At 44.4% G+C, this 16,186-nt stretch overlaps 1 protein-coding gene across 3 annotated transcripts in view; it reads right to left on the bottom strand.

The window, feature by feature from the left end:
* The window catches only part of GJC1 (gap junction protein gamma 1), a 37,873-nt gene extending 28,286 nt beyond the window's left edge, over positions 1-9,587 (bottom strand). The window contains exon 1 of one of the 3 annotated variants that reach the window (XM_008693552.2): positions 9,185-9,587. The gene's annotated coding sequence lies outside the window, so the exon portion shown is untranslated. Of the gene's footprint in view, positions 1-8,129; positions 8,149-8,622; positions 8,688-9,184 lie in introns of those variants that run through there. The other 2 variants (XM_040640505.1, XM_040640506.1) reach the window with 2 other exon arrangements.
* Positions 9,588-16,186: the final 6,599 nt, after the last annotated feature.

Genomic DNA, 16,186 nt, shown 5'->3' with positions numbered 1-16,186 from the left:
ATTTGTATGGATATATCAAAAGATAGTATTCTTATTTTTTTACAGTTTTTTAAAAAGTTTATTTAAGCAATCTCTACATTCAACATGGGGCTCGAACTCATGACCCCGAGATCGGGAGTCAGATGCTCTACCAACTGAGCCTGCCAGGTGTCCCGAAGAGTAGTATTCTGACATGATGTCATATACAGCAGCTTATCATCATAATGCTGCTCTTTACATTCCTTTAGAAACTCACTATAAAATGGTCCAGGGGTGGCTGGGTGGCTCAGTCAGTCGGGCAGTCTGGCCTTCAGCAGGGAGTCTGCTTCTCTCTCTCCCTCCAACCCTAACCCCTGCTTGCATACTCTCTCTCTCTCTCATAAATAAAAAAAAAAAATCTTTTAAAATGGTCCAGAAGCAACACAGAAAATTAACATACCCAATATTCCCTTGAAATATATAGTTGTTGCCACTACTACCTGCTGCTTGTTGAAATGTCTGATACTATTTGGAAAGAGTTACCTTTATTTGAGAAAATGATTATTAAAATAGCCACCAAAAACTTAACCAGTCTCCATTATCTTTTTTAAGATTTTATTTATTTGAGAGAGAGCAAGTGAACGAGCAGGGAGAAGGGCAGAGGGAGAGGAATAATAAGCAGACTCCCCACTCAGTGGGGAGCCCAACTCAGGACTTGATCCTAGGACCCTGATATGGTGACCTGAGCCGTAAGTCACCCGCTTAACCCACTGAGCCACCCAGGCGCCTCCCAGTCTCCATTATAAGTGAGTTCTAGTAAATCTTTACTTGACATGTGAAAATGTTATAAAACTCATACTTTCTGTCCTAATCACTCCACTTCATTTTTTTCTCCTTCATATCAAGGATTCTTCTGTTGGGATAAGAATATGCCCATGAGATTCAGTACAAACTCAAGAGATTTCTCCCGAGAGAAAATACTAAATGTTAACATGCTGAATTATTTAAAACAAAATAATCTATTACTTTAAGGCTTTGAAGATTAGCTAAACTGGAATCTAGTAAGACCATATTCTGAGCATAGATCTCATCTCCATTTTCCTACCTCAAAAAACCATGCTGATAGGTATGTAATTCCAAACCACAAAGGAAAACAAAACAAAACAGTTTCCTGAGGCAAATAAAGTGCAGTAGGAAATTTCTTCTTCTTCTCTTTAAAAATAAGCTCTACACCCAGTGTGGGACTTGAACTCACAACCCCCAAATCAAGGGTCACATGCCCCACTGACTGAGCCACCCACGTACCCCAGGTAGGAAATAAACTTCTATTAAGAGCATTCTGGGGGCGCCTGGGTGGCTCAGTCAGTTAAGTGTCTGCCTTTCGGCTCAGCTCACAAGCCCCACGTGGGACTCCTGGCTCAGTGGGAAGTCTGCTTCTCTGTCTTCCTCTGCCTCCCCCTACTCATGCTCTCTCTGTGTATCTCTCTGTCTCAAATGAATAAAATCTTTTAAAAAAAAGCATTAACGTGTACTGAGGGCTTACTATATGCCAAGCACTCCTTAAAAAAAATGAAAAAACAAAAAAAAAAACACAAAAAACAATGGAAGTTAGACAAAACCATGGATATTTTTTTCTTAATGATCTGAGTAGAGAAGACTTCTAAAATGATAGAAAACCTTGAGGTCAAATGAAAGAAATGACCAATTATACACTATAATTTTTGGAAAGCAAAAAATAAATACTATAAACAACTCAAAAGATACACAATGCTTAAAATGATTTGCAGCTCTCAGAATAAAAGGCTAATTTCTCTAACACATAAAGAACTCTAACAGATCAATAACAAAAAGACCACTCAATAGAAAAACATGCAATGGATATGGAGGTCTCAGAAAAAGAAATACAAATGGTTTTCGATAATATGAAAAGATATGTAATATCACTTGTAATTAAAGACTTACAAATTAAAACTACAGCAACACACTACTTTTCATTTATCCCACAGGAAAAGATTAAAGAATTGATAACAGATCATTGACAAGGAAGAGTGTATAGAAAGTGACATTCTTTGTGCTTTACTGTGATGGGGTGAACTGGTTATATGAAGAATGCACATACCTTTTGACCCAGCAATTCCAATTCTCAATGTTAATCTAACAAATATGCTCACAGACATAGGAAATAATGTACAAGAATATTCACTGAAGCACTGCTGATAATGTGCTGGAAACAATTTAAAAGTCTATCAGGAAGGGACTGGGTAAACATATTACAGCACATCTGATCAAAAGTATGAGACAACGCTATCTCTCATGATATGAAATAACCTAAGATACATTAGTACACAATGCAGGTTGTAGAACAGTGCATACGATATGCTCCCATTTATGTATATGTGTGGAGAATTTCTGAACCCATGGATACCTCTAGGGGAATTCACAAAAACGGGTAAATAATAATTGCTTCAGCAGAAAAAAAATGAGAGAGAAGAGAATAAAGGAAGACTTTTCACTGCAAATCCTCTTATACCTTTAGAACTTTATAATACCTAATACATTACCTACCTCAAAAAGCAATTTTTTAAAAAGTCTACAAAGTAAAATACTCAAGTGCAAAACTATCAACATTGGCCTTAATGTATAAACTGTCCCAGTTTCTTGGGACATTAATTATATGGAAGCCTGGCCCAGCAAATAGGAAGAAATGAAAATCAGAACTAGCTACAGGATGTCAAAGAAAAACCTATAATCTTCAATTTCTTTATTACATCTGACAGCCTGCCTAAGCCAGCTATGATTATTTTCCTGGGAGGCAAGTGTACGCATTGTGTATACTATACCACTGGAGACCACTGTATTTTTGGTCAATTAAAACTGCTCGAGATTGCTCAGGCCATGGCTATTTCCAAGGAACTAGCACTGTATTGGCATATAAGACCAATACTGCAAGAAACATAAAATAATGGGGCTTTTTCTTTTCCAAAAAATAAAGATTTTATTTATTTACTTACTTGAGAGAGAGAGAGAGAGGGTGTGAGGGGCAGAGAGGGGGTGAGAGAAATCCAAGCAGACTCTACACTGAGCTCAGAGCCCCATGTGGGGCTCGATCTCAAAACCTGATCATGACCTGAGCTAAAACCAAGAATCAGATGCTCAACTGACTGTACCACCCAGGTGCCCCAATAATGAGGCCTCTAATTAGAAGAACAAAAGCTTTGTCAGAAGTTACTTTGCTATAAATAAAAGAGAAATCACTAAGTAAGCACTCAAGTAATTATCGAATACCAAAATGAACTATGAGCTAGGTGATGTGATGCTGGGCTGCCCAAGACAGATATTACTCCTGACTTTAAGAAATATACAAAACAATCTAATGGTGAAATAGGCATTGTACAATCAAAACTGTGATAAACCCTATAAAAGAGAAGTGCAGGGTGCTGTAAGGGTATGTTACTGAGTCCCCTAACCGAATCTAGGAGGATCAGAAAAGATTTCTCCGCAAAAGTGATATTTAAGCATATTTTGAAGAATCGAGGAGCTGCCTTCCAGGCCGAATTGGAAGGCAGAATTAGCTACAGCATGTACAAAGGCCTTGGGTGAGCTCTGAACCTTTAAGGAATTGGGGGGGGGGGGGGGAAAGAAAAAAAGAAAAAAAAAAAAAAAAAAAAAAAAAATCAGCAAGCCAGACCACTCATAACAACAAGAGAGTAAGTACAAAGACGTGATGCTGGAGAAGTAGGTAAGGCCAGATCACACCTTGTTAAATGAAGAGGGAAGGCCTTAAAGGGAAAACAAGTTTTCAGGTAAGTGACCTGGTTAGATTTGTTTTATAAAGACAATTCTAGCTGCTGTGAGAATAGATGAGGATATAGGGTATATAGTAAAAGTATAAAGAAATGCAAAGGAATAATGAATTCACTTAGTGCAAGGTCTACAATGGAAGCTGGGGGAAGGAGGATGCAATCAAGTGAGGAAACACCTGATCTTTACTGGTAATATTTTATTTTCCTAAGCTGCAAGGTGGTTATGTTAAGTATTTATTGTAGTATTATTACTTTTTCTAAGTATCTCATACTATCCCCCCTTTTAAAAACAAGAGCAAATGTGGAAAGACCATTTTTTTAATGCAGATTCCTGGGCCTCAACCCTGAAGATTTTGATTCAGTAGGTCTTTAACTGCTTTTTTTTTTTTTTTTTAAGATTTTATTTATTTGACAGAGACATAGCCAGCGAGAGAGGGAACACAAGCAGGGGGAGTGGGAGAGGAAGAAGCAAGCTCCTAGCAGAGGAGCCTGATGTGGGGCTCGATCCCATAACGCCAGGATCACGCCCTGAGCCAAAGGCAGATGCTTAACGACTGAGGCACCCAGGCGCCCCGGAAAGACCATTTTTAATTGACTATAATAGTCTTAGGAAAAGGTGGCTTAGACTAGGATGGGGAGACTAAAGGTAGAGAAAAATCACAAGTCTGCCCTCAGTAAATTGTTGATAGAGCCACTTAATGAAATGGTACAGTGAAGAAGGTCTAGGTTTGGAGCCAAGATCAAGAGATCAGTCTGGGCATCTCAACTCAAAGTACCTCTGAGGCTAAGTAGAGATGTTGAGTAGGCAGCTGGGATCAGAAAAGAAGTTTGGGAGGCAGACAAAAATCTGGGAGTATTCAAAATACATACTGTAACTGAAGCCACATAATGAATGAAATTAGAGGACCAAGACTTGAGAAAGATCATCAATTAAAGATCTGGTACAAGTGGATGAGGGGGGGAACCTGAAGGAATAGCCAGAGAGCAAGGCGGAAAAATCAGAAGCCAGGAGAAAAGAGTACTTCAGAAAGGAAAACTTTGAATCAAAATAAACACCTATTGGGGTGCCTGGGTGGCTCAGCTGGTTGAGCATCTGCCTTAGGCAGGTCATGATCTCAGGGTCTGGGGATCGAGCCCTATGTCTGGCTCCCTGCTCAGCAGGGAATCTGCTTTTCCCTCTGCCCCTCCCCTCTCGTGATGGCGTGCACACGCTCGCTCTCTCTAATAAATCAAATAAAATCTTAAAAAAAGAGATTTTATTTGTCAGAGAGAGAGAGAGAGAGCACAAGCAAAGAGAGCAGCAGGTAGAAGAGGCACAGGGAGAAGCAGGCTCCCCACTGAGCAAGGAGCCGGATGCAGGACTTAATCCTAGGGTTCTGGGTTCATGACCTGAGCTGAAGACGGACGCTTAACCAACTGAGCCACCCAGGCGTCCCAATAAATACAATCTTTAAAAATAAATAAATAACTGAAAATAAACACCTATTCTGAAACGGGCATTTCGGAATCTGAGGTCCAAGAATGAGTCAAAGGGAATTCCCTAAAAACAGAAGTCCAGATCTACCTTATTCTGATCATTCCCAAAAGAAATGTTGTAACTCAGTTAAGTAACAATAAATTCAGTCAAAACTGATATATCATACAAAGATGCAGATGAAAATAACCTTTTTAACTATGAGACTTGAATACAGTTTACAGATTAGAGGATATTTGGGATGTATGAAGTTTATTCTATTTCTATTGGGAAAAAACATAAAAACTTACTCCAAAATCCTGTACATTTCTTTTGTTTCAAAGATTTCAGAGAATTTCTAAATTGCTAAACCTTTCAGCATGTTAAACTGTAAGCACTTTGAGAGCAAAAACCACACAGTGTTCATCTTTAGCATCGAGCATTCTAGCAAATAACTGAACGGAAAAAAAAAGTTCACTGAATGAATGAACTGCTACCAGAGTACTTTTGTCCAAATTGTGCTGGTGCTACAAGCAACATAGCTCAAAAATACAAACTTTAACTGAGGGCTCTACTCATTCCACGGAACACTTCTTTTCTTAGAAATAAAACGGTATCTGCAAAGAGATCTCATCTCTGTCCTGAGGAGGAAAAAACCCTTTGGGCAACACATTCCACACAGGTTTCAATGACAAACTTGAAGGCTGTCAACCCCTACAATGTTTGCAAAATTCAAGAATGTACTACTACTATGCCAGCCAGTATTGTCTGGTCACTCATTCTAAAGAGCTGTAGAAAATAGCAATGTTTAGACTTAAAAGAATAGGTCTTTATTTCCACAAAAACTAAACTCATCAGTTGCAGTAGCAGGTCTGAAAACTGTTGGCACTTAGCTGATATTAACGGTTTAGAACTGTGTTTTAGGTTAATGATATCACCTAAAATCTATTATCATATGGATTTTCAAAGAAATGGTCTTAAAAAAAAGTAATCCCACTTTTCTTTGCCTAAATTTCTATCAGATATTTTGGATAGGAGCCGCACATTTCTATGCTATAAGCACCAATTAATAAAAATAAATACAAACATTTGCAAGTAAAAAAAAAAAAAAACCACACACAACACCAATTTGAAAATAAGTAAGTATACTCCCAGATGCACTAACTATCCAGACTAATAATAATGAAAAAAAGAAGGGAACACAGCTCATTTACTTTGAATGTGAACAAACCACAAATAAAAAGCCCAGTGTTTGGACCGCATCTCTTTGCACTGAATTAGGCATGGAACAAAATACGCATTTATTAAGAGAATGATATCTAGATTTTAATTATGCATTTTGTATTTTAGGATCCCAATTACTGACTTGATAGGAGAGCCTGGAGCTAGGGTGGTGGTGCAGCTAATCAGAGAAGGATCCTCTATTCCTTCCCTTTTGCTAATTTAATATAATATAAATATAATACAAATATAAATGGGAATAAAAATAATTAGTAAGGGTAACAGTATTTAAGTAAAATTGGTATGTTGAAGATATGTTAACTTTTTAAATCCTTTGGATTGAAGGCTTAAAGTCAATTCTACCTTCATGAACTGAATTCAAAGTCTCTGGGTCCTTTGCTCCTTTTTGAGAGAGCTGTGGTGGCTACCCAGCACAGACAGAAAACCAATTCTGAAGTCACACAACCTAAAAAAGAAGCTAAGAGCATTAACTTTTAGAAAGGATGTTTGAAATACTTTGGAAAAGTGCACAACAGTTTAAGACAAGCAGTAAACAGCACCAAACCATTACAGATCAGAACGAATAAAATAGGTAGAACTTCCATATAGCTCCTACGTATTCTCTTCAAAATGTCCTTTCCTTACAATACTCTCTGCTCACAAAGATCTGGCTAACACTAAGATGCAGATTTGTTTACTACAGCTTTTCACCTCTTACCCATAAGAGTCAGTTCATTTCTTCAGTTCTGCCATCATATAGCACTTGAGAAATCTAAAGCAACTGCAATACACTATGCTAAATTCCAAAAAAAAAATAAATAAAGCCAACAAAACTCCAGGAAACGTGGTAACCACAATTCACAATATATTCAGTCAGAAGCTCTGGAATTAAGTTTATTTTTCTGCATCCTTACTCTGAATAATACCTAAACCCTCTTTAGGGGGTAAAGGATTTGATCCCTAAAATACATTATTAAACCCCTTTCCTACAGATATGTGATGTACTCGAGATATGCTGTTCCCCGTTTATCAGGAATTAAAATCCCCTTCATTTATACAGCTTGATTTTTATAGCGCTTTCACATATATTCACTCGAAAGTATACACAACACGAACGTATAATAATTTTAGACTAATCAGGCACAAGATTACGCTTATCCAGAACTTATTCTATCTTGATTTACTCGATTCCACAAAGTACGGTCTTGATGCTAACATAATAAAGCGTGAGCACAATGAAATCTGTTACCATTGCAGGTTCTCAATGAACAAACATTCCTTCAAATGATAAATCCGAACTCGCCCGCTTCGCAAAGAAAACGTAATCCCAATCTTAGAAACAATCGCAAGGGAAGGAAAACAACGCAAATTCTAAACCACACATTCACGTAAATCCTTTCAACTCAAAGCTCCAAACGCAGCCACCAACCACACAACTGGCCACAATCGCAGCTTTAGCGCCTTCTCTTAATTTCGAATCTGCAGATCGAAGGGAAAACAAAACAGTCGTCCAAAGTTTCACGAAGTGGAAAAAAAAATCATTTCAAGTAAAGGAAACATGTTAATCAAGAGGCGACCGCGCCATTCCCCCGGCCCCCCGTTTCCCTCCTTCCAGCCCTCGAACTTAAATCTTGTCTAAAACACTGGCGGGAGGCAGGAGTCCCTATAGCGGTGTTAGAAGGAGTCAAACGAACCGCACGCCGCCCGGAGAGATGTCAGGGGCCGAGCTTCGGGAGACAAAGACCAGCCGGCGAAGCGCCCCGGCGGCGAGGGGCGGCCCCGGCGCGGCCCTGCGCCCCTAACCGCCCCGAGGAGTTGCGAGCACCTCCGAGCGCCGCCCAAGTGCGCGCCCGGGGTCCTCCGGGCTCCCCGCCCGCCCGGCGCGGCCGCCGCCGCCCGGACCCACCCCCGAGCCGTTTCCCTCCCAATTTGGGAACCGCGCGCCCAGGGACAAAGGGGGAGGGCACGCAGGGAGCAGCGGCGGGCCGCTGGTCAGACGCCCCTCCAGGATCGGCGGGAAGTCTCGGCAGCAGCCCCTCCCGCCCCCCTGCCGCACTCTTCCCGCGACCCCGGTTCCCCGCGTCCCCCCCCCGGCCCCTCCTCCAGCCTCCCCACAAGTTCTCCCGCCCCCCCACCCCGACCCCACCCCTTGCCCGCTCCTCAGTCGACCCCGCGGCCGCCCCTCACCGGGCGGCGTGTTCCCCCGGAGCCGCCTCCTCCGCCGGGCCTCGGCCCGTCCCGCCGGCCGCCGCCTCATGTGCCCCGCGTAGCCATCGCCTTCGCCTTCGCCGCCACCCGCGCCTCTCCTCCAACTCTCGCCGCCGCCGCCCTCTCCTCAGTCTCCAGCCGAGACCGAAGCCGCTCCCGCCGCCGCCTCCCGCTCCCGCCGCCCGGACCCGCGGGGAGGCGCCTGCGCACTACGCGCCGCGGTGGGGGCGGGGGCGTCCCGCCGCGGCCTGGGAGCAGGGGGCGCGCGGCACGTGGCGCTCGGGTGGGAGGGGGCGCCCCGGAGCGTGCGCGCGGCGGCGCGGGCGCCCAACTTTCTGCGGTCGGGCCCTCGCGCGCTCCCGGGCGGTCCCGGGGGCGCCGAGCGTGTCGGTGCCACCAGCGTGGAGTCTGGACCTGGGTGGGCGCGGACCTCCCCCCGGGACAGTTCATTCCTCCGGCTTGGTTCTCGGGACAGCAGTCCCCCGCGGCCAGTGCCTCACTTTGGGCGGGCTACTAATGGCGCGGTGAGGACACGCCTTACCTGAGCATCCTAGGTCGGTCCTACGAGCCCCGGAGTTGTCTTCTGTGCGCTCCGCCGAGGCCTGGGTCCAGTGTGACACATCAGGATGCTGACGCCCCGTTCTAGGTTCTGCTCCCACTGGCCCTCGTCGGGTTAATTATCCTAGCTCCTTTGAGTCTTGGCTTTTAGTGGCGTTCTAGATACTTTTGAGGTCCTGGACTTCTCAGATTAGCAAGACCCTAATAGGCCATTTCCTCTTAACCCCTTGCATCCCAGCAGGATCCCATCCGAAGGACTTTCTGAAGAATTTGTATGCATGGAAGCTCCGGCCTTAAACTGCCTCGCTTTGAAGGAATCTGGAAACTCCTCAAATGCTTTAAGTACAGTGAGTCCGTGCATAACAACGGAAGGCGTCCTGAGGAGATGGGAGAGTACTTTGTAGTGTTTAACAACTCCTGTACTCCTGAATTATCTTATTTGACCATCACTATACAAAAGGATGGGCTTCCATTTTACCCTTTTGACCACAGAGGAAATTAAGCTCTAACAAATGAGGTGACTTGCTACAGGTCAAACTCTCCCACCCCTAACGCCAGGCCGGAACTAAGTGGCTAGCCCAGAGGGCTGGCCATCTGGCCCACTGACAAAAGTTTTGTTTGGCCACTAGGATGTTTTCTAAAAGTATGAATTATTTGCCAAATTTTAAAATCCAGATTTTTGGCTTCTCTCTAAGTGCTGGGGGGAAAAATTGCTCCCTTTGAGGCTCTAGTTTCACCGGGTGGCTACTTCTCAGTAATAGCTGTTTATGCAGGGTAGGCACTGTTCCCACTTAGCTGCTTGAATCATTTTCCTTATCTGCTTGGCCACTGTATTTAAGTTCTCCTCCCCCCTCCCCCCACTGAACTCGCCATGCCCCAGTTGTCCCCAACCCTCTTCCTTATCACATTACCTCTCTACAAATGTATTTAAAACGACAAGTGTGAGGACCTTGTAAATATATGAAAATACAATAAAGAACATGTCAAACTAAAATAACACAGGAGACAACATCACTATATATGCTGATTAAAACATTAAAACTAACATCCTGCGTGCAACTCTCTATTGGTACAAGTTGCCTTGGAAAAATGGTAATATCTACTGAAGCTAAACCTATGCGTACACTGTGACTGTAATTTCATGGAAATTCCACAGCAATGTGTAGAGATGCACACGAACTACATGGGTTAATGTGTTCACAGCAGCATTATTTGTTAGAGCCAAAAAACTGGAAACCCTCCCCCAAATGTCCAACAACTGTAGAAGGGATAGGTGAAATGTTGTAGTCACACAATGCTACCTTATGCAGCAATGAGAAGGAACAATCTATAATTACAAGATAGATGAATCTCACAAAACTTTCCCTTCATATGAAGTTCAAAAACAGGCTAAAATGTCCTGTGCTGTTAGGAATAAGGATAGTGGTTACCTAGGGGCCAGGTTAGTTACGGGGAGCATGAGGGGGCTTCTGGGGGACTGGTCCTGTTCTATTCTTGATCTGGAGGATGAGTACACAAGTGTGTTCGGTTACCACATCTGAGCCCTACGCTTTCGATAGTGCACTTTTGTGCAGCATATTCAGATTTCTGGGTGGCTCAGTTGGTTGGCTGACTCTGTTTCTGCTCAGGTCACGGTATCAGGGTTGTGGAATAGAGCTCTGCGTCAGGCTCTGCGCTGGGCAGGGAGTCTGCTTGAGATTTGCTCCCTCTGCCCCTTGTGGTGCACCGTCTCTCACCAACATAGATCTAAAAAAAAAAAAAAAAAAAAAAAAAAAAGCTTTTAAAGTGGTGTCAGGGGCGCCTGGGTGGCTCAGTCATTAAGCCTCTCCCTTCAGCTCAAGGCGTGATCCCGGTGCTCTGGGATCGAGCCCCACATCAGGCTCCTCCACTGGGAGCCTGCTTCTCCCTCTCGCACTCCCACTCCCCCTGCTTGTGTTCCCTCTCTCGCTGGCTGTCTCTCTGTCAAATAAATAAATAAAACCTTAAAAAAAAAAATAAAGTGGTGTCAAAACATTTGATTATATATGTGTATATTATATATTAATAATACATATTAAATGTTCATTAGGTATTATTTTCCTATAAGTTCATGGATGAAACTGCTGAGGAAGGCTTCCTATCTTTTAGCATTGCCCGTTCCTCATGGAGATTGGGAGCAGCACATTTTCTATATTTGTTACCTTACTACTAAGCCAGTAGCCCCCCCCCCCATCTTTTCTTCCATCTTTTAAAGATGGAAATAATGAGGGGCACTTGGGTGGCTCAGTTGGTTAAGTGTCTGCCTTCAGCTCAGGTCATGATCCCGGAGTCCTGGGATTCTGGGATCAAGCCCCAAGTCAGGCTCCCTGCTCAGCGGGAGAGTCTGCTTCTCCCCTTCCCTATGCCCCAACCACCCCCCCCATGGTCTCTCTCTCATTCTCTCTCAAATAAATAAATGAAATCTTAAAAAAAAAAAAAAAGATGGAAATAATAAGACCCATGGAAGCTAAACTGTTTTACCTGCAGGTAGTTTAAAAAAAACAAACCAGAAATATAACTCTTCTTTTATCACCTTGCCAGCTAGTGTCATCTTTTAATCCAGTTGTAGGTGGTAAACTGAAGCCAGAAACCTAAGCCAGAGGATCTCTGATCCAGGCAGTCACCAGTGATGTAGGAAAGATGTTAGGGTTCAAAGCCGGCAGCCAAGAAAGAATTCTTTTTCTTTTTTTTAAGATGTCATTTATTGATTAGAGAGAAATCATGAGCAGGGGGGAGGGGCACAGGGAGAAGCAGACTCCCTGCTGAGTGGAGAGTCCTACCCGGGACTTGATCCCAGCACCGCAGGATTATGACTCGAGCTGAAGGCAGATGCTTAACCCACTGAGCCACCCAGGCGCCACAAGGAAGAATTCTTGAGATGTCTTTGGTGCAAAAAGGTGGTTTTATTAAAGCACGGGGCTGGGACCTGCGGGCACAAAGAGCCACGCTGGGGTTGTAAGGAGCAATTGATGATATGCTTGGAGTTGGAGGTAAGGGAAAAGGGAGGTTTTCAGAAGAACTTTCATATGCTAAAGAGGACCTAAGAGATACTGGAGGCCTTGCTATTGTCAAGTTAAGGTTGTTTTTCCCTCTAGCAAGGTATTAACATTAAGATAGTTGGGGGGGGGGGGGACAAAAAGTTGGGAGCTTCCAGGAGAAACATCATACTCTGCCTGCCTCAAGTATTGGTCAATGGGCAGCAGGTTATAAGGACATTTAATTTTATCTACATTTCCTTCTGGAAGCTAGGTTATTGATAAGAATGCTTTTTTTCTTGTAAATCACTAAGACATTTGTAAACTGAGGGAGACTCCTGTCTTGCAGGAGAGTAATCTTTATAAGTTAACCATTTGTTTTTCATTCCCTTAGCTTTAGGGCTGAGGAATGTCACATACATCCCGCCTGGGGGGGTAGGGGGTTGTCGGGCGTCACCTTGCGCTTTGTCCTCAGCTTGCCTGCTGCTCCCTCATCAACCAGGATCTGGAGCAAACCAGGACAACCGCTAGAATGTGAGTTCCCTGAAGTCAGGACCACTGCCTCTCAGCTTTAGAGCAAAGCACAGCACATAGTAGGTGCTTAGCAAGTCCATGCCGAGTGAATGAGTGACTGAGAGCTAGCCAGGGCTAGCACAAAGAGACAGGCTACCCGAGGGAAGGAACAAAAAAGCCCCAGGCTTCAAACAGGGAAGGGTCTGGTTCCCAAGCCTCTGGCAGAGAGTGGTGGAGGCGGGTGCTGTGAGAACCGCATCCCTTTTTATTCACATGGGGCCCAGGCAGGAAAGGATCAAAACCCAGTTTGAGAACTTGAGAGTCACCCTGGGGCTCTGTGGTTTGGGAACTGCAGGGTCAACTTGGAAGACTCCAGTGTGTCACTATTTCCATTACACATTTTCCAGGGTCCCCACTTGGCTGATAAACTCAGAGTGGATTGTTGTGTCCTGGGGGATGGGAGCAAAGGCTCAGAGAGGTAGGATTTTTGGAAAGCTCCCCGTTGGCAACAGGAAGCCCTGCGGGCCCTAGACGGGCTGGATAGCCTGGATAGCAAGGAAGCTTTTTGTTAAAGCAGCTCTTGATTGCATGTGCTAATGGGGAGGCGGGTATTAGTAGCGCAGTTTCAGTTGACCTGTGGGACACATTATACTGTTTCTCCCTGTCACAGGGATGGCGGGTGAGACAGACTTTTTGTTGTCGAAAAATTTTTTGAATATAACAAGTAGTATAAGAAGGAACAGTAAGATGACCCCCACCAGTGCTTCCCTGAGCCCAGTTAGCAGTTCCTAATTAATGCCTAATTTTAAATTAAGGTCAATTTACTTGCAAATGAGGGATAGGAGAAGTGTGTGCAGGAGATGGGGGTGAGGAGAAGCATTTGGGAGAGGACCCGTTCTGGTACCACCCACCAGGGAAGGACTTTTGGATGCACCTAGAACGCAGTGTGCTGGCTCAGGAACTACCCTGCTTTCGTGAGAAGCAGTGCGGTAGGTGCAGTCTTTGAATTTCTGGAAGTTCTCTCTGCCCAGCTGTTTGTACTTGTTTACTCATTTCTACAGTGGTGTGAGAATGGGATGGTGAAATGCACATGAAGTCCCATTATTACTTGTGATGTTAATTTTCCACTGTAATCTGGTCTATAGTAGTTAACATTATTGGTTGGATAGCTCCGCCGTTTCCTTGCTGTGCAGTCTGGCTGTTACTTAACCTTTCTGAGCATGGTTTCCTCATCTGTAAAATGGGGATAAAGAGATCCATCTGTTGGAGCTGTTGTGAGGAGTAAATAAAATATGTGAAGTGCCTAAACCTTGTGGGCTCCAAAGCCATTAGTCCCCTCCCACGGTGCTCGTTAGAGGAAGCCAGGTAGTTTGGGTATTCAAAAGCACCCAACACAGGGATCTCAGCAAAACATTTCACATCTCTGGCACATCCATTCATCATCTGAGACAGGTGTGTCTCAATACACAGCTCAAAATTGGTCCTTCACCAAGACGTGATCCTACCTCGTCAGCATTACTACAGTTGGATGCAGCCTTCCAATCGCTACCATCCACGCCCTCTTAGAAGCTTTTTAAATATATGAGTAGTCTCCCCAGAAAGACTGGTGGTAACAAAGGCGCTTTCCTGGCCCCAGGCCTGTGGCTCTCGGGGCTGTCCTTGGACAAATACTGCAAGGTCCTTTGAACTCACTGCCTGCTTTTAGGGGAGGGGATGTCTTACCCTCCCTACCCCAGGCACTTTCTACAGGCTGCCTCAGCCTCACCCTGTTATCTAGAAACTTCCACTGCCCCAGCCTTCTCCTGTTCCCCCACCCCTGGCACCTCAAGTCCCTGAAACACTACTATATATGGCCTAATGTCTTCTCTCCTGTGATTCCCCCAGCCCTTCAGCCTGGGTTCTCCCCATTCCAACCCCAATTCCAGCATCTTCAGTTCCTTGTCCAGTTCATTCCTCAGCATCCCCTCACTCACAGAACTCCTTAGCTCAAGGCAAGAGTTGCTGGCCCTCCTTTCCCTGCCTGGTCCCTCAGCTCCCTTGGGCTATACATAGCATGGCAATGCCTTAGCTCTGTAGCACTTCAAGCTCTAGCCACCCCCCTCCCAACACAATAGGGAGAACAAGCCTGAAGCTTCCAGTTAGGGTTGGGAAGCCTGAAAAAGAAAAGAATGTTGGAGGGGGACAAGAGCGTGCTGAATTGGGACCACTCGGAACGTGGTGTGCTTTCCATCTGTTGTCAGGGACTTTCCGCTTCTGCCCCAGCCTGCTCCCCGTTTCCTGACACTTGCTCGTTCGGGAGGAAGAGGAGCAGGCCGTGTGCGGGGGAATTCTAACAATCATCTTACTTGACTCTTACAACGACCCTATGGGTAGATGGACACCTCCATTTTACAGGTGATGTCATAGACTCAAAAGACATTTGAGTGGCAAAAGACTGAGTATTCAGAGAGTGGTCATTCAAGCAGCTAACTGACCTCATGTCTGCCTGTGGCCTGTGCTCCGGATGCATTAAGTCTGTCTGCATCCCTCAATTAGACCCTTCTAAATTAGAATTTGTATGAGTGTGACATGACCTGGAAGGAAAAAAGGTTTACTAAGTCAATTACTAATGTAGAAATGCTTCAATAGAAATAATTATTGAAGACTTGGCATAGTAACAAAAATGTTATCATAATTTATCTTAGCTGTTTAACTGAAGCGGTACTCTGCAGAAATCTGTTCCTTGAAGTTTTAGTGTGTTTTCAGAAGTAAAAAGCAATTTTATTTCTTCTATTTCAAGACTTTCCCTCCAGTTTACAATCCTTCTCCCATTAGTCCAGAGCAGTGAGATTTGATTTTAGGACCAGTTATTAGTCCTTCTTTTTTCTGTCACTTTCTGTGACCTGGAGCAAGACATTTAACCCAAGCCTCAGTTTTTCATCTGTGAAATGGGAATAATTGTACCTACCTTACAGAGTTGTGAGGATTAAATAAAATAACCTCTTTAAAGCAGTTAGCACGTTTCTTGCCCCACAGGTGCTTAGAAAATCATAGCAACTATGTGTCTTATTCCTTTTTCAATCCAGGGCTGAGATGCTATCGGAGCATCAACAGAAGGGAGAACCTCTCAAGGAAGTTGAACTTCCCTCTCCACAGCTTGGCCCCTGTTCTCCAAAGGGCTTGGAGTTGATGCTGATTCTTGCTCTGTCTCATCCAGGCATTGCCATCGCCCTGCCTCTGGCCCAGACCATCCATCTCTTGAGAATTCAGGCCACCGCTGGGACCAGGGGAGGCAGCCTGGGAGAGTGTGTGTGAATGACTGGGAGGAGAGTTCCCATGGACGCTGGGGATATGTGAAGGCCCTGGGGAGCTACTGTGACCCTGGGTCTTTTCCTAGAGCAGTCAGTGCTGGGGAGAGAGAAGAAAGACTTCAGCTGGACAGATTTCCAGTGTTTGAAAAGCCCCTTTGGGACAAGACACGTGGGGCTGAGGATCTAGGG

Source organism: Ursus maritimus, unplaced genomic scaffold (genome assembly GCF_017311325.1).
Source record: "Ursus maritimus isolate PB19 unplaced genomic scaffold, ASM1731132v1 scaffold_24, whole genome shotgun sequence".
NCBI classification, from domain to species: domain Eukaryota; kingdom Metazoa; phylum Chordata; class Mammalia; order Carnivora; family Ursidae; genus Ursus; species Ursus maritimus.
Note: the sequence above shows the minus strand (reverse complement) of the source record. Positions and strands in the feature narration are given on the sequence as shown.